The sequence below is a fragment of the Anas acuta genome, chromosome 1, assembly GCF_963932015.1.
Source record: "Anas acuta chromosome 1, bAnaAcu1.1, whole genome shotgun sequence".
In the NCBI taxonomy this organism is placed as follows: domain Eukaryota; kingdom Metazoa; phylum Chordata; class Aves; order Anseriformes; family Anatidae; genus Anas; species Anas acuta.
This window is the reverse complement of record NC_088979.1, coordinates 139,906,795-139,930,958: the sequence shown is the minus strand read 5'-3', so window position 1 is coordinate 139,930,958 and position 24,164 is coordinate 139,906,795. Positions and strand designations below refer to the sequence as shown.

Below are 24,164 nucleotides of genomic sequence, written 5' to 3'. Positions count from 1 at the left end.
AACAGAGCACGGAACAGTCTCTAGGAGGCGGACAGATAAACTGTCCCAAATCAGCTGCTAATTCTGTGAGTTTAAGGGCACTCTTCTCAGGCTATTTCAGTCACCAGTAACCGCCCTGGAATGGCACTAGAGATTCCTGAGGTAAGAGCTCTGTTATCCATCACCAGCAAGTGAGCTACGCGGAGCTCGGTAAGTATATCTCAGAAGAATCACTTGTTTTGCTTTTCCTACATTCATAGTACTGTAAAAAGAGAATATGGGATACAGTATACTAAGCATTATTTAATGTCCTGATATGCTTTCATACTAAATTTCAATATTGACTCAAAACACCAAAGTGGACATTCCTTAAAACCAAACCCTTGAAATATAATCTCAAACGTGTCAAAAAAAATCAGAAGCTGCGATAAAAGCAGAAGTGCTAGCAGAAATTTTTCTGCCTTCAAAAACCCCAGAGACAAAATGCTTGCTCATCAAAACCAGTTCCCGATTTTTACAGCTTTCTCCCCGAGTCCTGTGGTTTCACTGGGTTTATTAAACCATATCGCTCGATAGTATTAAGTACATAATGATACTGCAGAAAGGAACGGCACCACTCCTGCGGTCGGAAACCTAGCCGCATGCCCTTCCTGTTAATGCACAATTCAAAGCAATAACTAACAGCACATGCACGCAGCATCTCCACACGCACAGATCCATGCTTGCCTCAAGTTATTTAGGGTTGTGCTGCCATTGATTCAAGGGATTCGTTTTCCTTTCCTCCTTCCTGCCCCTCATCTTGGCTCTAACAAAGAGTTTCACCTGAAGACCGCACCACCGCCGCCGCCACCCCCTAACCTAAGAAACAAGACTGGCTTGTTCAGTCACATCTGAGATTTGATCCAGCTCCCACAGGGCTGTGCAATTATCATAACAGAAACAGGAGGGGAAAAGAAACACAAGGAGTGTGACAAGATGGGACCCACCCCTTGGGCAACAGCGTGATCTTCTGCTGGTTTATGCACACCACGAAAAGCCACCCTATGGATATATTCTCACATCCCAGGGAGCACAGCTTAAGATACAGTCTCTCTGATTTTTCACAGTGGGTGACGGTTCATAAAAAAATCATTAAAAATCAACAATGTCTTGTCAAGGGAAAATATTTTTGTTTGTTTTTAGTTGCAGTGCACTAAGTCTAACTAGAAGTGGTACACGCAAAGCCACGAACACCCAGCCTGCTTACTGCCAAAGACAGAATATGATTTATTTCCCTAGATCTTCCCGATGAGTTTAGCCACTCAGGACACTTTAAGAAAATGCCTCTAAAAACTCAGACATTTCATCTTGCTTACCTCTATAAGAAAGTTTCTGATTACTCTCTTACTATTGCCATATTGTACCCCAGCTTTAAAAGCCTGCAGTTTCACCATTATCTTTTTGTTCTGCACAGAGCAGCCACACAGTAACTGAAGTTTCATTCCAGGACCTTACTTTGGCTTTTAAGGACTCCAGCTAACTCCAAAAAACGTGGAGGAACATCAATGCGGGCGATCCAAAGGGCTGCCGCTAGGAACTGTGACAAAGCAGTAAAGAAAAGCTCACACCCACATCAGAAGTGCTGGGGAACAAACTGAATGCTCGCTCTCATATCAGCTTGGCACACGCTCAAGGGAAGTTGTGGAAGTCTGTTGTTCGAGGCATTTAAAATTAGACTGTTTAAAGAAATAACACCAGCTTTATTTTCCTGCGAGGGCAATGAGCTTGTGAGATGTAAAGCATCCCAATGTTAGATGTTTAAGGGTTTACACAGCACGTTTGAGCTCCAATACTGCCCACACCATCCATTAACATTTTCAGAGCTCAAGTAGGTTGGGTGCCCGGCAAAACAGCTGAGTTCAAATGTCAGCACTAACACCTGAGCTTTTCCCTACCTGAGTGTCCCCAGCCATTCTCCCTCAAGCCCTCATACACACGGCTACAGAGCAGGATGGGAGACAATCTTGCTCCTATTTCCTTGGGAATCTCAAGTCGAGGAATAGATGGTATTTGTGCCAGTTGATGGGCAAGCTTTCCATGCGAGTTGTTCAGAAGAGGTAGAGTTAACCACAGGAAAAATTAAAGCACAGCAGGCATACAAGAGACTACCTACATAGCCACAGTGGCATACATTATATTGAGTAAAGAGCTCCTGAAGGAAAAGAATTGCTTTATCTAGGTTATAAGCAGTTACTAGTTTTATGTCTGTGTCACTTTATTGCAAGAGCTTGTGTCACCACCCCCTAAGATGGAAAGAAAAATGTCTACTAGCTACCAAAGCAACAGGTTTCTAAACTTAAAAACACACAAAAACTTTATACTGTCAGACAAAATGAATCATAAAGGTGTACACCTACCATATATTCAGAAGACACCAAAATCACAGCTGTATCATACCACCCACTGTGATCTGGTCTAACTGCGTCAGTACACCAAACAGCTCGCCTTCCTCAGCCTACCCTTCCACCACCCAAAGCCAGGAACCACAATTCGGTATAATTATGGCAACAAACAACAACAGTTCCCATGCAATTACCACAACTTTACCCGTCGCTGCCTATTTATTTATTTAAAGTCTTCTTCTGGCAGCCGAAAGCATGCCAAAACTGCATGTGAAAACAGCTGCTCTACCCAACCCTACAACCAAACCCCAGGTGATGTTGAGTATTAATACATCTCACCTTAAGTCAGACACAGCAACAACCACTACTCATTCAAATAACAGCACAAACTTTTGCATATATATATTTATAGATTATATATATGTATATATATATATATATATATTTTTTTTTTTTTTGCCAACAGCTCTCTTGGTTTTTCAGCATCCATGGCACTTTATGTGACACAGCTTCCCAGCAATAACTGGACATTCAGGTCCCCCCTTCAAAGACTCCCCGAAGTTTCCCTAAGGGTCAGCCAGGCAAAACCCACACATTTCTATTGGGAATACATTTGTTCCACATAGAGAATTAATTGGTCTGTAACAAATAAAGCCAACTTCAATTAGGAACGGTGTCAGCAAAAGGTTATTGCAGCTGTTCGGGTTTTCAGTGTAATCATTTGTATTCAATATTAATCACATAGTACCTCAGGAAAGGGCAAGTTAGAGCATCTTACCTTTGCCTGTTAACTGCAGATGTCATGTCTTATCTTTTAGTCAGAACAGAAGAGACTTTAGGAATTTAAAATAGCGAAAGGTAAAAAGCCAGCTCTACCCACACTTCAAAAACATAGTGAGAACGTGAAACAGTTTTCAACAAAACTTGTAGTTTTGTTTAAGTAAGTGTACAGGTTTAGTTGGAAAAAAAAAAAAAAAAAGCACTTCCCACCATTTTTTTTCCTTTTCTTGTTCTCACTTGATAGTGTGTCTTAACTAAGACTTCCACAAAATTTCTGAATGAAGACTAAGCCTGAAGTGTTTATTCGGCATTCAAATCAATACTTAGAACAAGGACAGGGCCACTAAAATGGAAAGAATTATATGACCTTGTTACGGTGAATTTTGACCTATGCTCAATTCTAGTTAAGAAAATTTTCAGAGGACCAAGGTTAAGGCTCTGGCTCATGGTCCATTTTCAACATGACCATCTGATTCTCTGAGGATTCAAAGCAAGGCTTCAGAGGTTTACATACTTTATTCACAGTGAAGAATTTCTCTAAACAGAAGAGTCAGGTTTGGTCCTCAAAATGTAAAAAAAAAATATCTTATTTCCATAGATTATTTTCACTCAGCTTTAAAACATATCTGATTTACCACCTTCAGCCAGCAAGCTGCTCAAAGAGCAGAGCTTTGGAACATGCCTACTCTCCTGAGTATGTTTTGTTTGGGAAAATGTAAACTGTCTGTGATGCTCTGTCTTTCACGAGGTGAGGCTGTACCACAAAGCAGCTAAAGATAGCGCAGTGATTGTATGTTTGTAAGGAAGTAGAAAATTAAGCTCTGCCTAAGCAGGCAGAAAGCAACCGCTGCTTAACAACTACGATTTCTACAAGAGCCTTCCATATTTCCTTCCAAAGCCAAAATACATGGTCCTCCAGATCCCTGAAAGGGTTACGAGTCGGTTACACATCCTAATTAGCCTTTTTTTTCTTCTTCAATCAGCAGGGGTTGTCATGTGGCATTTCACGTGCCCATGAAAGACAAGCAATATGGGGTAACAAGCGCACCCAAGATGCAGAAAGAAGTTTTATAGAAACAGGAAGACAAATTCAGTGGGAAACAAGCCTGCTGCCAAGAAAGCACATTCTGTCCTCACTGTAAAACCTATTTACTCATCTTCAGAGCAGCAAGATGAGGGATTACTCGCAAGAAGTGCTAGACACAATAAAGCAACAGCTACACTCAATTAGTGTTGTGCAATTAGCGTTCAGCCTCAAGTCCCTATATGCATTCCTAGTCTCTATTTAATCCCCACATTTTGCCAGCCTGCCACCATTTTAAAGGAGAGATCCTGCAGCCTCCACAAAGCCTTCCTCAAGAGGAGCTCTGCTTGACTGCAGCACAAAATCTGCCCGTCCCCGAGCACGCTGGAATTCTCCTCAGCCGCTGCTGTCACTTACGTGGTACAATGAAGCAAACTGCTCCAGCATTTTTGCTCCCTTTCTTCACCGTTCCCCCAGAACGAGAGCGCACATCCTGCTGAGTAACCTCCTGCTTTTCAATCCTGCACTCCAGGGAAATTGATTATTTTAATTATGCACACTTACGTCACCGCCTACCAATCAAGCAGCGCAGGCTTCGGCTCAGCCATTAAACCACGCACCCTCCGGCAGATAAGGAGAGAGGTGCAGGTGTAAAGCAGGAATCTAGCATCTGGGATTTTAAAGGGCAAGGGCAGAGCAAGAGAAACAGCACACAAGCGTAATACGAGTGAGCTTAAGGACTCTCAGCTTCTTAGAGCACGCACACATTCGGTGGAAACTGAATGCTTTCCTTTTACATGTATTTTTTCTCCCCATCTCTCACACACACACACGGGGTGAGGTCAGACAGAGCCCTGGTGATGTGGCAGTTGTGCTCTCCCTGGAGTGGATGATTTCATGCCAGGAGCGTACGTTTCAGAGTACACATTGATTTCAGTCAAAGAAAACATCCCAAATCATCAGGAACTTAAAAAAAGGATTCCTGACCACAATGTGGCAAGACTGGGATGGAGAAGAGGAAAAATAAAATTGTTTTGAGACCTATTCCAGGTCCACAGCTCCAGCCAGAACAGCTTTTAGAATCACTGTTCTCAGTAAGGAATTTCAGGGCCAGCTACTTTCATTTGTTTTTAATCCCTAAGGAATAGCAAGATCTGTGTGAATGGAGCTGTCTAGCTAGGCTTAGAGCCTGCACGTGGGGGTAAGCAGGAAAAAGAAGGAGTGGGGCAGAGGAGGCAGCCTCCAGAAAGAAAATGACAGTGCAAATACTGTTTGTCAGAGTGGTGAAGCATTCCTTGTCTCCTCAACTGCTCAAGCAAATTGTTGAATTACACCCCAAACAATGGAAACAGGTGGAGAGAAGCACAGCACTGCCGCACCCTTCGGTCCCCAGTAAGCAGAAGGGCAGTGACACAGAAGGGCAATTCCATGCCGAGTTCACAGGAGGGCAACAGAGGAAGCCTCTAGTTCTTCCCGTTGGTTTTAGAGCTAATTACAGTGGGGGAAAGTCAGCCTCAATTGCACCACAACACACAGCACCTCAGATGAACAGGGCATACAAGACAGAGCTAAGTGGAGCTCTGTAAGATCTCCAGGAACTTTAAAAAATAATAATAATAAAAGTGATATGTTGGGACATAGAAAAGGCCGTCCAGAAGTCAAAAGGAACTCAAGGACTGCCTATTCTGACCACAAAAGCACAGCTCCAGTGGTGCCTTGCTTACCCAGCAACATTATCATTAGAGGTTTCTATTTTTATCTGGACAGTAAAACGTAGATGAATATAGTTGCAGGCTTCTCACTGCTTTACTGACTAGATTTTTCTTATTTGAAGTCGGTGAAGGAATGTATAAACACCTCATTTATCAGCTGTACAAGCATGACTGCTCAATGCCTGTTACTCCCCGTGTGCCTACTTCGTTTCTTTGGATTATCATTGACACCTGCTTAATTCTTTGACTCCGACGTTATTTGCAAGTACCATTTATGGCAGTTTTGCAGAAAGCCGTGCCCTAAGAGCCTGACAGATTGCCAGCTCACTTCATTAAAAAACCTCCCGTGGTAACAGCTTTCCTCCACCGCTGACCGTGGCTGCGTTTGAACTGATGACCCTAAACTGAAGTGCTCCACACGTCAACAAGCAGCCGCGCCAAGGCAGCCTGTAACCTGCGAGCAGGGGGAATGCTGCAGACGGAGCCTTCTCCAACTGCGGCAGCTGTTATTCCCCTAGAAAAAACAGAAGAGCTAGTAAATGCACTTTTAATATCGCCTTTAGACGTGTAGAAGATGTCAAACGTTAGCGTTCGAGTAGCTTGTAAAGTGAGGAATGATCAACGAGGGGGAGAGGGGGGATGAACTCAGCGCCAGCCAGAACAGTTCTGGCTCCTTGGGTTGGGCAAATCCTGCAACAGGACTGCAAAACCTCTTCTCGCCATCACACTGCAGATCATCTGCCCAACAGTCACAGAAGGAGGACCAAGAAGACCATGAAAAGGCTGCTTACAGACCTAGCTAGTGCCCTGAAATACAAAGACACTGGCAGCAGAGCAGCGGGACAGGCTCCACCCTTGCCACAGCAATGTGGTGTGCCAACAAGTGATTTATCAGGACTCCACAGCCCCATGAACTGGAAAGCTCTTCTTCAGGCTCTTGCCAGTGGTCTCAGCTCAGGTTAATGCCGAAACCCCAGTTACAGGCTTCACTACACTGAACACCTGATCAAAAGGTGTCACTCAAACACCTCATCAGTTCTTTTGTTAGGCCTAAGGAAGCGGAACATTAGACTGCTGGCATTTCTTCTTCCTTCAGACAAGCACCTCTGTAATTTCTCTTTCACCATCCTCAAGCAGAGGGATGCACAGCGGCCTCACCATCTTCTGAAGGTGGCGTGGGGAGTGAGATTGAGGATGCTTCAAAAAGTCCCGAACCCAAAGGGTTCTGGCAGCAGAACACCGAGAGCACTCCCGTGTCAGACAGTTTGGGCACTGTTGGCCTCCAGGCTGAACTTTTTGCCTGGCCACATGGGGAGCTCTACAAACGTGTATGGCAAAGGCAGTCCCACCCATGAGTGCACCAAGCACAGCAGGACCTGCATCCGTAACAGCCTTCCTGGAGGTTACCCCAACACACAAAAGCTCTCTACTGGAGCACCTTATATGCACAGAGATGCTAAGCCTGGAGTGTTACAAGAGAGCCATGCATAGTTTCTTCCTCCTTCTGTATTACAGCAAGTAAAACAAATCACATTACACAAGCACTTTGCTCTGAAGCGCCTCTCCAAGAAGCATTCAGACAGGAACCTGCTCTCTCCAAAGCTGTGAACACAAACATGAATGCACTTTCTCCAGAGTTGATGTGTTACTAACCTTGACAGAACAAAACAAAACGAGGTAAATGAACAGGCCTTTCAAGTCTTAATTCCAGGAGCTGTTTAGATGCTGAAACTGATGCTGTTTGATCAGTGTGCAGAAACACGCAGACAGAAATGGCTTGATCCTGAAAACAGTCTGAAGGCAGAAGGAAAAAACACAGTATAAAGAGCTTGGGTTCGCTACTGCTGCCTCAGGGGCCTAAAGACGACCAGCACGTGAGTGCATCTCAATTTGCAGCAGGTTATGAGCCATTTTGAACCATTTGTGACCCAGAGAAAAACTGGCCTACCAGGTCAGGGAAGAAACCACATGAATATTTATGCTGTAAAAAAAAAAATAAAAAAAAAAATCTGTGTTGAAATATGTAACAAACTTCACAAAGGTAATCTTTTCAAGTGTTCAACATGCAGCCAAAATTTCTCATTTGTAAACAATTACATGAATCACAATTGGAAAAAAATCGGTCTCCTGCTGAAAACAAGTAAAATATTGTCCTTGGAACACTACACAAGCAGTGAGCATTTTTAGACTGAGGGATACAAAGTGAAGGTTACGAGAAGAGCAATGTCATTTGCAAATAAGCTCTTTAGAGCAGGAAACATCTGAATTTGAGTGTGTTGCTGTTCAAAACAAGTCACCTGGCACTTAACAAGAAAGTTGTACACAATCTGCCTAGCCAAAGGCATATTTTATACCTAAGAAGGAGCTGTTGGCTTCTAGAAACAAAATCCATTTGTGACAACAGAGCAACAGACACGGGCACTAAGCAAGACTCCAGAATAAGAAGACAGTGACAGAAAAAAACCCTCCCCAGTCTGAATCTCAGCACAGCAGGAGCAGCTCGTACCTTGAATCTTTGCCTCTTGAGGCACAATTCAGCAGGTAAGACCATACTAGCCCTGCTGTGTTAAGGACACTTTGGGATTCAAAGAGTAAACATTCATCTTCTCCAGCTTCCAAATTCAATTTCAGCAGAGGAGTATTTCAAAAAAGAAAAGAAAAAAAAAAAAGGACTGGTCTGCATACCTGACATTTTTACACCAGCAAGGAAGAACAGGTTAGTACAAGAGCCTCATGAAAACGTCCTGTCAAAAACATCTCTGTAAAGGTCACACTTCTGGGCTTGTTCTCTTTGTCAAAAGCTGTTCCATGCAACTATTTTTGTTTCATTGAAACGTGTTTTTGGGGGTGGTTGGAGATGCTATCAATATCCAAAGTATTTTTTTGGAGGTGGATCCCCCACCCCCATACACCCCTTTACCATATTACAGAGCACAAGCCTGGGCTATTTGATATTCAGAATCAGCTATTTACTCCTTGTGAACTTTATTAAGATTGCTCCCCACACAGACCCCTTGCCCTGGCTACTTGGGGGGCTAAATATCAACCAGAGCAGCAGTTCCAAGACTCAAAACCTTGCAAAACCACAGTTGATGTTTACCATATGCTATGTCCTTCATACAAGCTTTTATGCAACTACAAAGCGTGTTACTCTTTTAAATAACTGTTACTATTTAAGAACAAAACAAAATATTTGATGGCATGAATGGCATAATATTTGCAAGCAGTTTGCAACCATTATTCATCTGAGATGAATCCAACTTCTTGCAGAACATGACTAGAGACAGATTGCCATAGCTGCAGAGTCGAAGACTCAAGCTATCACTAATTATTTCATGCATAAGAAGAAAACAGCATTACTTACTACCTTATATCTAGCACCCAGCTAAGTGACCTAGCCCAGAATATGCCTAACATACCTGCATCACTGGCACGGAATTAAACCAGTGTTAGAGCTGAGGTTGCTACCTGGGCACCACGAAACTCCTGAAGGCAGGAACCAAGCGGAGAGGCTGCAGCTCCACCACATGACTAAGAAGCTCAAGCCTCTTTCCCATATTTCTGTGTAAGGCTCAGCATTTATTATGGATTGATGGGGTGAGGCCAGCTCCACAATGGTCAACAAGTCTAAGCACGGGTCCTGCACTTGGGTCACAACAACCCCGTGCAACACTACAGGCTGGGAGAAGGGTTGCTGGAAAACTGCTCAGCAGAAAAGAACCTGGAATTATTGGTCGATAGCTGGCTGAGTATCAGCCAGTGGTGTGCTCAGGTGGCCAAGAAAGCCAAGATCATCCTGGCTTGTATCAGAAATAGCATGGCCAGCAGAGCTAGGGAAGTGATTGTGCCCTTGTACTGGGCTCTGGTGAGGGCGCAACCTCGAGTACTGTGTTCAGTTTTGGGCCCCTCACCACAAGGACATCGAGGTGCTCGAGCATGGCCAAAGAAAGGCAACAAAGCTGGTGAAGGGTCTAGAGAACAAGTCTTATGTCTTAGTGACTGAAGGAACCAGGATTATCAAACCTACAGAAAAGGCAGTTCACAGAAGTCTTTATCACTCTCTACAACTACCTCAAAGGAGTTTGTAGCAAGGTGGGGTTGGTCTCTCCCAAGCAACAAGTGATGAGGCCATTTCCTCTTATCCTAAGTTGTGTCAGAGGAAGTTTAGGTTGGATATTAGGAAAAAAATCTTCACTAAAAGGGTTGTAAAGCATTGGAATGGGCTGCCCAGGGAAGTAGTTGAGTCACCATCCGTGAAGTATATAAAAGATGTGTAGATGTGCTAAGGGACATGATTTACTGGTTGACTTGGCAGTGATACACTCCCTAATGGACTTGATGATCTTAGACATCTTTTCCAACCTACATGATTCTATGAATGGTTGGCCACACCTGGCAGAGGAGATATACTCAAGATAACCAGTCTCAAGGAGACACATTCAACATTATAAATGACGGTGGTGAGATACTGACATAGGTTGCCCAGAGAAGTTGTGGATGCCCTGTCCTGGAAATATTCAAGGCCAGGCTGGATGGGGCTTTGGGCAACTTGGTTTAGTGGGAGGTGTCCCTGCCCATGGCAGAGGGGTTGGAACAAGATGATCTTTAAGGTCCCTTCCAACCCAAATCACTCTATGATTTCTTCAGTAAGGGGACTCCACGCAATGGTAGACAAGCTCTAGGTAATAATTATTTCAGAGTTAGAACTAAACATCTTAATCTTGCATATGCTTTTGAATAACCCAAAGATTATCTTATTTTAGCTTTTTTTTCCCACCTCTTTCTGAGCAATTTGAAACTGAGACTAAAGGCCAAAATTGGGATCCACCTTAAAGCTTCAAAATTAAGGCATTAAGCTTGAAAAGATTCGCATTTTTACCAACAATCTCTTCAAAACAAGACTTACCACAATTTATGAATCGCTGTATACCAGTGTTGGCTACCAAGCTCCCCAAGACAAACACTAACAAATGTTATAGTAATACTGTAACAAAATTGCATTACTCCTTTCTTGGTTTCAACCAGCAAAAAAGCCAACATTTTTACATAGCATTTGAGCTCACTACTGCTTGGCCAAAGAAACCCAGGGGCTATCAACTAAACGAAACCTCTGGCTTCATATTAAATATCATAAAAACAAGTACTTGCAGCCAGTACTAAGGTCAGAAAAGGGCCTCCATAGCCTTCCCTGCACTAACACACTTCCCGCAGACTAGCAGAAGGTTAAGGGGGGCACATTTACTTTTATTTATTTAAACTAAGTCAAGGATCCAAACAAGGACTTCACTTGACTAATAGCATTAAGTGACAAATGTATGCCTCCCTGAATTCAAAAGGGAAGGAAAAGCTCGATCTACAGCCAATCTTTAGGTCAGCCTGAGCCCAGATCAAATTGGGAAGGAAAAAAAGCCAGCAATCAGCTAGAGGATGGGGTCCACTGGTATCATGTGCCTGGCCTTTTTCAGTGATGCTCCGAAGAAGTGCCTTTGGAGAGCACAGCTATCCTCCCCGGTTCTTCACGATCCAGTGCAACTCCCGAACGTTTCTCTCTATCAGGAAGTACCACAAGTGCTTGGAAACCCCTCAATAAATTTCCAGCAAACCTGTTATTTTCCCACACAACTGTGACACTGTGCCCTAAACTTTAGGGTCTTTCTGGTGGCATTACTCAATCTGAAAGGGAGGCCTTCCAGGAAGCATTAAATAAACAGTTTGGAGCGGAGGTGCTTTGAAGAGGTTACTTCACTTTCTAGAGTGGTGAAAATGAGTGATAAGGCCTTACCAGAAGGACAAAGCCCGGGATTATATTAACAGTGCAAGTGGAAGGCAGGGAAACAGTATTTTCTTTTCCATATTTCTGCCTGCTTTAGGATGAGGGGAGGTGGGAGAGGCAGGAACTCAACCTCTGCCTGTACTTAAACACAAGTCATGAAAGACAGACAATCTTCCCTAAGATTTACAAAACAACTAATTGCAACACATTGCAACACAAGGACTGTTAGCTAAAGATTTGTTCAGAGGAGGGATGGTACCAGAAGTTGCCTAGGCAATGGGTAGATGAGGTATTCGCTGACTTTCTTCATAATGTATTGAATTACACAGGTAGTTTTACATCAAGAACTTAGAGATTTAACAGCTGGCCACATCCAAGAGGAGCACTTCTCTCCGAGCTGGGAGAGAACATTAACCTAACATTAAAATGGGAACGACCAGCACCAGTGTCAAAATAATATGGAACAAAGAACATAAGCACGCTCACGATTAGATGCAGGAGTTATAAGTAAGAGCTTCAAGCTCTACCTTCTACCCTGGAACCCCTGTGACCAGGACATGAATTGGGACCTTTAGAAGCCAGCATGCAAAGCAGGGCTACGGCCATCTCAGCACAGCCTAACTCGCATGGAACTGCTCTGCTTCCTTCCTCGCTCTCCCCTCAGCCAGCCTTTCCTGCCTCCTGACCTGCGGGGAGGATGCGACTGTCAGTTCACTGGCAACAGTTTGCAGGACACCATCCGTAACCGAGCAAACAGCAGAGACAATTACTGTAAGACAGATCATCCAACTCTGCAGAAAGCTCCTCATGTTTTTGCAGTATCAGAATCTCACCAGGAAGTCCAGAGATCTCTCTACCTGGACGGATCAATTTATTTCTATCCACTAGGTATTATCAGCAATACAATTTCTGAAAGTGCACCTTACAAAGCAGCCTCCCCTCCAGAGCCCCCAGCATTCAGAACAAGATATCCAAGGTAATGTGGAAAACAAGACAGGAGAGTGCCCGTATAGGTGGCCCTTCCTGCAACATACATCTTACACTGCAAAGTCATAGTTTCACAGGAGCTCATACAGACTCTTCGCTCTTTCTCCACAACCCTTCCCCTCCCTTCACTGCCCAAGAACTACCACACCACGCTAGACTTGCCATGTTAGACAGAAGATATTAAATTCAGCCACTAACAGCGCCCTGATGAGGCTATTATGGCCTTCAAAGGCCAAACTTCAAGTTGATTAAGTTATTGCACACACAAAAAGCTTCGAGTGGCTCTCAAGCTCACCTAATACCAAGGCTGTGAAAACACTTCTAAGACCAAGTATTTATTTCAGAGCACTTTTTATTTCCCTCCCCCTCAGAAATGTAAAAGTTTCTTTCAAATTTAATTCCTAATTCAAAGTTACTTCCTAATTAAACCAATCTGTCTGGACTCCCAGATTTCCAAGGCTTCAAGCCTACAAGGTGACTATTCTAGTATTTTTAGAAGAGCCAAAAATTTCTGCACACCTAATTCCCGACAATTCTCACCACAATTTGAATCCTATTCTCCTCAGGCCCTCTAGGAAGTCCTGTAGGAAGTGTCTTACCATGAAGAGGAGGCTGCTCCTGCTGGGACTGTGCCTAGTCCCACAAAACGCTACCCCCGAGGTGCTGGACGTGCACCAAGAGGGAGTGGAGAACATCACAGCCTCACTATTTGGGATGCCATCAATACACCTGATCCGTGTGAGAACTGCCTCCAACCACACAGGTATCCACGCTGTTATTTTACCGTGAGGAAGGGTTCTGGCAAAGTCATAATCAAGGACATTTGCCTCAAATTCCAGTGTAAAACCACCCACGGTGAAGTTCTCATTCTGCATACCACCCCATGGCTCAGCCGTGCCATCCACCTTACTTTCTTTGTCCTACAGACACTAGGGAATTCCTCCCTGGCAGCAGGAATTCACTTGAACAGTTACAGGGTGCCCCACTTGAGGGGAGAGCAGGCATGCACAACGCTTTCTGTGCAAACAGAGCTCTCCCCAGCCAGCTTGCGGCACTTCAACACACGGACTCAGAGATGGGGCTTTCCAAAAGCACTATCTGTCTCATAACAAAGTCCAGGGCAAGCTGACAGCAGCTGGTGATAGAGCCAAGCCCTCTCCTAAAAACATCAACCCTGCTGTTATCTTCCTTGCACAGGGTGCTTTGCGCTCCGAACATGGACTTTTCCTCTCATGGTAGGAAAAAGACAAAAGAGAACGTGATGCACAGCAGCTGGGTTGGTTTATGGGTACATTAGGGTTCTCCGTGGGAATAGGAAAGGAAAAGGAAGGGTTGTTATCTGCACAGTCAGCAAGATGCTACGTGCTACATTTTGGCACCTCGCTACTAACGCAGAGAAGTGGTCATGCCCTTCCCGTTTAGGGCAATAGCTGAAGATAAATAGGTACACACAAGCTTTCTTTAGCACCAACTTGTTCTGCCCCCTCACATTCAAAACGATACTTTTAGTGTATGCTTGAGATTTATTTCTCCGATTTGAAACAAGTCTTGTAGATAAGTTTTATTTAGACAGGATTTAAATCACATTACAAAAGAAATACTTAAAAATGGGTCATTTATGTCAGAACTGGACTAATATTAACAGGCCGGTCCTCAGTCACGGGGAACAGCAACCTTACAAAGTCACACGAAGCTGTTTGGTGCCTCTGCTTCTATTTCAGGGTGGGAGAACCAAGCAGTACTACAGGCCCCAGGCCTCTGGGTGTTGAAGAGCTCTCCCCAGCTGTAAAGTTTGAACTTTGCAAGCAGAAAAGAACCTAATTTTTCCACAAACCAGACCTCAGCAATGATTTGCAACAAGAAGCTTCAAGGAAGCTAGTAGAGCTGGCGTGCGTGCCCTCCAAGTTCTCCAAATGCAGCGTGCTCGCTTGTTCTAGTGGTGTTTGTAAATGCCTTTTCAGCACAGGAGAAAACCAACCATGCAAAAGAACAAAACTCATGACACATTGTCAAGCTGACAAGTATAAAGCTGGAAGTTTTCTCTCTCTCTGCTAGCACGGCACACATCGACTTGAAGCCTGTATGCAGTGCAAATTCTCAGAGAATCAAGATACCCTAGATAAGTGCTCTACTTCAGCGTGCCAAATGAACGGCCACTGCATAGCCAAAAACACAAGTGGTGTGGAAAGGAGCAGAGCAATCAAAGTTCAAGCTACATCTGCTATTGCACATACACAACTCCGCGAAGAAAACAATAAAGAGCCTTAGGGATGCAAGCTGCAGGCACTGGGCAGTGCTGCCCTGGACTCTCACACAACAATAATAGGAAATGGAAGTATCTTGCCTTTTTCACAGTCAGAACATACAATTTATGAACACATCCCAAAGACTAAGCATTTTCTAAGTAGTTTGTTTCATGGAAAGGTAGAGGAAACTTGCAGCTGTGTATGAGATAACCTCTTATGCCCAAGGTGTTTCACCAAAGCCTAAGGAAACATAACACTTGACAGGGTTTTCTGCTTTTTTTTTTTTTTTTTAAAAAAAAAAAAAAAAAAAAAAAAAAAGCTTTTTCATTAGAATTGGACCGTCTGAGAAAGTTCCTATTGCCATGAGACTGCAGGAATACCAGGAAATACCAAAGTGAATTGAGTTCTGGCCTGAAACGCTGCAAGCTCTTTGCAGCCCTCTCCTCTCAGAGCCCAGGTCTGCTGTTTTGCTTCCCCTACATCATGGAACTGGCATTCAGAGGAAAATCACTAAGTAAATTACTCACTTTCTCTCTGATAAGCATTCTGCAGAAAGGAAGCTGTCTAGCAATTAACAAATTGTTACGGTGGGGCTTTGCCTTCCCGTTAACCAACCATAGGCTCCTTCTCTCTCTATTTTCTTTAAGCCCCACACTTCACTTGGGCCACAGCCTCGGCCTTTTGGTCATGCAGCTTTTTCTGTGGGATGTAGAAAAGTCACAGCTCACACTCTCAATACCAGAAAGAGAGGGGAAGCATAAAGCTGACGTCTGTCCAGGGTCCCAGAACAGCTTCAATGGATCATCTGAACCCAGGTTCATGAGGAATGCCACTTGGAGAGATATGACTACCAGTATAGTGTATAGAAACTCATCCTCAAAAGGAATAGGGAAGGTATCTTCTGCCCACAGAACCCGCTGCCTGGTCTCACAGACTTCTTGTACAATCTACCCATGCCAGAAAGCCCTAGGGGCTATGACAGATTAAAAACCCTATCAAACAGGGAGACAACAGATTCTTGCTTCTTGGGCTGCCACATCAGAGCAGGAAAGAATTGGGAAAGGTGCCTTTCACCTGCCCTTAACCAGAGATCTTGAGTGCATAAGGAGGCTGAAAACATAGCTAAATCCCAGAACAAAGACCTCATATGCCTCCAGTCAGGACGCTGAGTTCCAGCTTAGATTCGTGGCCTCCTTTCTACCTGCTGAAGAAGAAAAGGAATTCTGTCTTCAGGAGAGAAGTTACAAAATTTGTGTACCCTCGCTGCCGTATTTTTTTTTGTTTTGTTTTTAATACTGTTTACCAACAAAGCAGCCCAAGTTTTGCTTTCACATCTGGCAAGTCAGCCATTCAAAAAACCCTCCACAAAATCTGTTTGTGAAATGCACCTCAGCTGAGACCAAACAAAAAAGCCAGGTCAGGAAAAACAGCAAGTCATCTGTTCATTTAAGTGTTCTAAAAAGTCAGAGCTGAGTCAAACAAAAACAAACAAACAAACAAAAAAAAGAAACCCAACACACCATACACACTTCCTTCAGCTGTCAAACTGCACGTTCTCATACTTCTCCCTTGTGCTCTTAAGATAAGAAAACACAGTCATCAGTCCATGGGTCATTTAATTTCTTTTTTGCCTCATCACCAGTGTCAATACTAGTCTAGGAATGATTCACTAGCTATCTTTCTACAGAACATGAAGTTAGAACTTATATAGGAAGATCTACGTCTCTCAATCAGAAGTGTTAAAAACAGTTATAAAAACTTGGAGTCTTTCAAAGTGAGATGAAAATAAGAGACAACAAGTCAGGTTTACTAAAATGAATGAGCTGGCATTAGAAGACAGAAGCCACATACAGCAGTTCTGGCCACTTCCCTTTCTGAATGCAGGACTACCAAGCTCTTTTTTCCTCATTCCTCTTCCGTTTCATCTCTATTAATTTGCCGAGGAGGGAGCAGCAAGAGCCCTGTTAGTTCCCGTACGTTAGCCCTGGCCAGCTGAGCTGCCTCTGCTCTGTTGGTTGACCTGAAGCACGCAGAGGAAGGTCTCTGAGATGCCACCTGACAGCTTGTGGAAGTCATCACCATAATTTAATTTGGAAGCAGATAACTCAGTGCGACCAGAGGGGAAAAAAAAAAAAAAAAAAAAAAAAAAAAGATCACAGGAACAAACAGGGAAGAAATCATTTCCATTGTACTGGCCAATACTGAAAAAGCATCCCCTAGGGCATAGCAATTTCATGAGAGGAAATCCATACATAGGGAAACATCACAGCCAGGTGCAGCACAGGCTGTCTTACAGCAGGAGCAGGTACTGCAGTAACAGCTGGATCACTCATTGCCTTGGAAAACGGGTGAGCAGGCATATATTGATCCTCAAATATCAACTCCAATTCAGTTCAAGTCTGAAACTGCTGTTATTGACTGCCTATTAATTTTCTAGTTTCTACAGAATGAAAATGGCTCACGCGCTGCTGCCAAAACTGGTCCTGTACAAGAACTGCTCTACTTCAGTACAGCTCCCGGTTTCAGCTGAGAAGACTGGCACATTTCTACGGAGTTCATGGACTGAGTTCCTGCATATAGCTGACAGCTGTTTTTTAAGAGGCATTAGCTGACAGTTTGCAGGAACAGGACCCCAGAGGGAAGAATCGCAATTGAGTCCATCCTTGGCACTCCAGTTCCATGTGTATTACACTGACAAAGTCAGTAGTAACAGAAAAGCTTGGTTCTTGGTTTCCTGAAAGAGCAGTTAATGATACGTAATTACAGAATTGTCTAATTAATATCTCACAGCTGGCCTGAGGAGTGGAAGCCTTCAGAGATAGGGTTAGAAGCATAAACAGTTGGAACTTGCAGACAAAAATGACAAAAATCACTGAACCAACAGGTTAAAAAGAGATACTGTGAATACTAGAAGGAAAACAAGCTGTCTCTATTACATCATTCCTCATAAAAGGCCAAACACCTTTAAAAACAAGACGACAAGAGTCAGTAAGAGAGCAGAACACTGCATTCCCATTTCTCCAATTACCAGCTCGGTAGTAAAATCAAGGAATTTACCAAACAGCCCGTGTTCCTCCCCGTGAATCAGTAGTCTTTCAACATTTACATCAGTGATAGTTGCACCAACAGAAAGACTTCAGAATCAATTACTGATGCTCTTGCTCTTTGTGAAAGGAGTAAAAGTGGCTCACAGAGACCACCAAGTACGATGGAAAGTTCAGAAATAGTACAGGTGTTAAAGAGGCGCTTCGGTAACTCTGTAGATCTAACAGCAAATAAAACACTATTGATTTCTGAAGCATTCTTGTAATCAAACTACAGCTTTCAGCAGATCAGATTTTACAAAGTAACTATGAATCACCAATCTCAAAACCAAACAAAACCACCAAAACCAAGCGCTAGGAGGGGGGTGCACCTTTGTCACAAAGCAGGCTGATGCATGCACCCCTAGAGGCAGCTTTCTCAACATGTCAACTTCAGCAGCCACTCATTCTACATCACAGTGTATATTAGGGATGGTTGCTGCATTCACTAATGCCATTCACTTCCCTGGCTGTACCATGACAAGGCTTGCCTACTTGGGAACGTGAACATCACACAACAGTGGTTCCCATTCAGAAAGTCCCCAACAGCACGAAGGGTGGGTACAGGTGGGTGCATTTGAGATTCTCAGCAAGTGCTAGTTACGCTTAAAAAACAACACAAAAAGCATGCTAGGGTTCACGACTCTTCAGACAGGAAGAGGAGGTAGAAATTATTTTACTTTGAATACTGTTTCACAAGTTTCTGTTTGTACACATTGTATGTGCCAAGCGGCACAGTTACGAGCTATCACAATTTTCCCAGGCCTGCATCTATTCACACCCACACTATCTTGCAAATCCATACCCATACGCATATGTAAAAACAGATGCAGGGCTTCATTAGGATATGCATTAGCTGCTATTTCATGCCCTCAAACATGTATATCACATCTGCAAGACAGAAGTTCCTTCTTAATGCACTGATCCCGGGAACAGGAAGAGACGTAGATGCTTATCCTGGCTGTGTCTGAGCTTATGAAGGTCATCTACAGTACGATAACCCTGCACTTCATTCACCTCCCCTCAAAAACGGAGGGGACGCAGGCTTTTATCCCCTTGCTGAAATGGCTGCAACAGCTGGAGATGGAAGAACTCCAGCGTAAGGTCGGATCAATACTATTTTCGCTGGTTTAAAAGGTAACACTACGTTCCTGATAAGCACAGGCTACGCACAGGAATCCTGCAGTGCTGCAAATGCCCATCTGAACTAGGGAGCGAAGTACAGGAGGACGACAGAAGGCAGCTAGCAGTATCTCCTGGGCGCTCCACCCCGGTTCATATGCAACTGCTGTGAAACGGGAAAGAGAGCTGGGTCCTTCCTTTCCAATCTTGTTTCCTTTCAATCTCTCTTTTAGACTTTGTATATCCAAGTAACACTGGACCCACCAGGGTTCAGACTCAGTTTTCACTAGCGCTTATTTCAAGACTACAGCGACTCCTCCCTCACCGGGGATCTTGCTTGGAGTTGCTTGGCAGAGGTAAGAAACTTCATTCTTGAAAGGGGCTGCTCCATTCAATCAGCAAGACACATCACCTCGCTTCATTCTCCAAGTGCAGTGAGAGTTTATTCTCATCCATTTGACCTTACCCCATTTAAACAAGTCCTCTGGCACACGGGGTGCTCCAGCTTTATTCCAATCATTTTGCCTAACCACTTTTGATCACCAATTCACAGGAAAATGTAGTTATTTCTGCAGTTATTAGAAGCCTCAAGTTTTTCCATATATTTGGTAATAATTAAGAACAAGCAAGCAGCATACGTTGTCCTAGTACAAGTATTACTGTGAGGTCATGTACAGGGAGGGGGGATTTTTCTTTACAAAACCAGCTGGGACAAGCTGAAGTAGCTCACTGAGGAGGGAAAGCAGACACCAGTAACAGGGAAGCTATGCTGTCGCAGAAGCCTGGACCCTAGAAAAGCAGAACATGGTCACAACACAAGCCTTGAAACCGAAACCCTAAACCAGAAAAATAGGAACGGTTCAAGAGAAACAGCGATTTCAGTGGTCCCTCATCCAACCACTATCAAAAGGACGTCCCCCAGATACAATCCACCCCATCAAGCACCAACCCCAGCCTGTGTCACCCACCAGGCCCCCAGCAGTACTGACAGCAGCCCCATCACCACCCCACACTGAGCCATCCCACCCAGCCAGGAGTGCTGCTACAACAGCCACGGGACTGCGCAGCCAACCTGGGCAGGTTCGCTGCCTTTTATTCCAGCACGGCTGTTTTTAAACTGAGATCACTTTTCTGATCAGACTTCTCATGCGTGCCCAGACAGCTGTGCTGTGTGACAGCAAGAGGAGCAGAGGACACGGCACCCCAGGATAAAAACAAGCAGCTGGAGGTAGGAGCGCTGCCCAAGACACTCCTAAAAAACATGCCCTTCCTAATTGTTCTCCTTTTGGATTTAGCTTTGATGATTAGGCCTATTGTTTCAGATGTGAAGAACCTGAGGGCCTTAAAGACTGTCTATTTACTGAAAAGTAAAGCACTCTACTGAACAATGCAGCTATAGGAAAGCTGCACACAAAGTCTGTCAGAGAACAAGGAACAGTTGTCTTCATTTAGTATCTTCGGAGTCCTAACTTCACTGCTATCAATATTTAAACCAAGGGGGGTAAAAACCCAAACTCTTAGAGCAAGCACTACATTCATTTTACCCCACAGGCTCTGCATGAACAGAGTCTAGCCAAGAAGAGTCCTGCTTTTAATACTGCCATGCCAGTGAAAGGAAAATCAGTCTTATAAGTGAAAACCACAAGGCAAGCAAGAAAGGAATTTTGTTTGTTTGTTTCTAGAGCTGCCTTTTCATTTAAGAAAACACAATGGAAAGCATAAAAATCTCAGAAGAATGAAGGAGGCGACAGTGCCCCAAAGGAGAGGTACACGGAGGCTCCAACGGCAGGCGAGAAGCATTAGGCTGGAGTGGCTGAGCAGCGCAGACCAGAGCCCCCCTCCTGCCCCCAGTGCGTGTACCATTATACACAGGCCATCGTCTAAACAGCTGCCATGCAATTGCTACACTGGGCCTGCTAAACAGTCATTTCTTCCTGCTCGTGAGGCCTTCGGGCAATTTGATGCCCAGAAAAAGCGATTTGGCACAGCTCTCAGCAGCCTGGGGACAGGAAGAGTTACAGCATCACATGCAGAAGATGCAGGTACTACACTTGCAGTGAAAAAGCAGAACGGATCGCTGAGCAGACACAGAACATTTGAACTACTCCCAACCCAACAAAAGGCCTCCCAAAAAAATTATTTCCTAAACACCAGTCACACCTGGATTGTTTCACTGAGCAGACGTTCAAGGTCACCCCCCCTCCCCAGTCGTACTTCCTCTAGCTGCTTTCTGTGGACCCTCAGATCCGTGACCCTCAGAGCTTTCTCTTTTCATCGCATCACATCCAAGCAGCAGCATCACAGCCTGCTGCATTTTGCAGGCTCCACCATTAAGCAATGCCTCGTCCTGCAGTCACCCTCAGTAACAGCACGGCCATTGTAACAGATTTCCCCTCGCATTTTGGAACAGCACATGCCACGTATCAGATGCTCACTCACCCAGGAGCTCGCAGCCTGCCCCCAAAGGGGAAAAAGAGATGGGAAACAGCTCCTGATCCCCCTGTGTCTGGCTGAGCAGTACTCTGCCTCCTGCGCGCTGCCTTCTGTGCATCCACTGCAGTGCTCAGAGCAAGAGGACTCGCAAGAGCAGCTGGAAAACAGCCTGGCATCTCCAGCGCAGAGTGTAGGTGTCCATCCCAGCTTGAGGGTGGTTCTTTTACAGGAAACCTATCATCGGCAGCTCCTCAGCCAGAGGGAGGGTCACAGTGACAAGTGGCCTCTGGAAGGCAATAACTAGGGCAAGAGAGAATAATGAAGCCAGAAAAAAATCATGTGTGTGTGTGTGTGTGCGTGTAGGAAGGGAAAAGAATAAGTGGAGCAAATAATGAGTGAAAGAATGGAGTAAGTATACAAAGAAAATTATTTACTGAACAGACTGCTGGTGCTGCTGACCTCAGTTCATTCCTCTCCAAGTGTTAACTCCTGATTGTCAGGGCTTTGCCTGGGAGCAAAGTAAGGCCATTTCCACCCGCAGGGTCCCAGCACCTCTCCAGGCTGCCCCAGCTGATGTGCAGGTGAGAGCACAGTGCAGCAGCGGACTGCTGCTGGCAGCCTGACACCAATCAGAGCATGTTACCAAATGCCTGGCCAGCCCATCGTGTCTCCCCCCCAGCTCTATTCCTAAAGAAAAGCCCCTCTGATCCCAGAGCTGAAGGGCCTGTCTGGGGTTCACATCACCACTGTTTTTGAGGCCTTCACAGAACAGAGAATCTTTCTGCAGTACGTGGGTGTCATCAGCCTATAAAAAGTTAATGTCTACCAAACACTCCTTTCCACGGAAGGGACTGCTGTACGCACGTTAATCTCATGGACATGACCTTGCTACCTAAAGATTTCGCTGCCACAACTGAACCTCCGCAGACCCTGCATGCGTTTGCTGTGCCTGCCTGTGGCACAAGCTCCAGCAGGTCACAGCAACTTGTGTAACGCACAGCAGGAGCCATTCTGGCCAGGGGAAACGCCAATCTTTTGCATTCTGCTTGGGGAAATAGGGGCAGAGAGCTGAGATAACTGAATGAAATGCATTTTAAGTATTACCTATTTTAAGTCATGACTGCATTTGAGAACAGGATCACAAAATCTACCCGCTGCCAGGTGCCCCAGGACTGGGATATTGCAAGGCTATTGCCTCCGCAACGAAGCAAGCAGCAAGCCCCAGGAAAATGAAGCAGCACGCAGTGAAACTATTAACACTAAACGTCATGGTTGTGTTACACAGCCTAGCATTTAACTTACAGCACTGGAAATAAACTTCTAGTCCACACCCCTGTAAAGAAACTTTGCCACATACAGCCAAGTCGCACGCCTGACTTTGCGGACAGGCTGAGGGCTTTGCCATTCTCCTGCCAGGTGGCAAAGGACTGCAGCTAAGCCATAGGAATTAAAATGGAGAACTTGTCATTGTAGCAAATGAAACACAATTCTAGTAAATAAGTCAACCTAGCTTAAGCTAAGACAGCTGCTAGAAGGACCACGCTCAGCTGCCCACTCTTGTGAATCATTTCCTCAATTGCCATAATTAGCACAGCATTGTAAGGCAATTCATCCCCAAATCCAACAGAAGAAATTAACGCTCATCTTGATTTACTGTGCTCATCTGACAGCACTTTATTTCCAGTCCACTGCAGAGTCTTCCCTTCGAGATCCATCTCTGTTGTGACACCAACAAGAAAAGGAAGAACCCAGACTGGCTGGTGTGCAGCACACACCGGCCTCATGGGCCAAGTCAAACCTCCACGTCTTGAACATACCTGGCTGTGTCTGCCCTGTCCTCTGTTTCCGTTACCTTCTTTTTCATTTCTGTTGTACGTCATTGCTGTGAAATCCCTTCCTTTCTTAACAGCCTGGGACCACAGAACTGTGCCTCATGGATGAATCCACCACGAGACTCTGACTGTGAGAACGCATCATGCCTGTGAGTTATCAGAGTTTGCATGAATGCATAAACGCATAATGAAGAATTTACCACCATTGCTCTCCACCATCAAAAAAGCCTTGCCTGCCTGGGATATCCTCCCATGCGGTGGTTCTTCCCTACAGTTTCATGAAACCTGTCAGCTTCTCTCACCCTTGGAGATCCAGACCTGTGATATTACAAACCCAGAGCTCATTAAGAGCTTGATGAAGCATAAAATAAATGCAGTTTAACAGCCAAATGAACAACAAAGGGCCTTTTGTGATAGCTGAAGACCACAGGAGAAGATCAATAAAGGAATAAAGACCTGGAAAGAAGACAACCCTTTATATTTGGAGGTAACATTTTGCATCACAGAATCATCATAGAAGGGTTTGGGTTGGAAGAGATCTTAAAGACCATCTGGTTCCACCCCCTGCCACGGGCAGGGACACCTCCCCCAGCCCAGGCTGCCCAAGGCCCCATCCAGCCTGGCCTTGAGCACCTCCAGGGATGGGGCAGCCACAGCTTCTCTGGGCAGCCTGTGCCAGGGCCTCACCGCCCTCAAGTGAAGCATGTCTTCATTACGCCTAATCTAATTCTACCCTCTTTTAGTTTAAAGCCACTCTCCCTGTCCTGTCACTGCACCCCCTGACCAAGAGTCCCTCCCCAGCTCTCCTGCAG

The 24,164-nt window shown here is 44.8% G+C and overlaps 1 protein-coding gene across 25 annotated transcripts in view; it reads right to left on the bottom strand.

Moving 5' to 3' along the window:
• The window catches only part of MICAL3 (microtubule associated monooxygenase, calponin and LIM domain containing 3), a 176,210-nt gene that overhangs the window by 124,970 nt on the left and 27,076 nt on the right, over window positions 1-24,164 (bottom strand). The window contains exon 1 of one of the 25 annotated variants that reach the window (XM_068660256.1): window positions 21,527-21,671. The exons of 22 other annotated variants lie outside the window; for them this stretch is intronic. The gene's annotated coding sequence lies outside the window, so the exon portion shown is untranslated. Of the gene's footprint in view, window positions 1-1,334; window positions 1,493-4,581; window positions 4,730-21,526; window positions 21,672-24,164 lie in introns of those variants that run through there. 2 more of the 25 variants (XM_068660203.1, XM_068660246.1) reach the window with 2 other exon arrangements.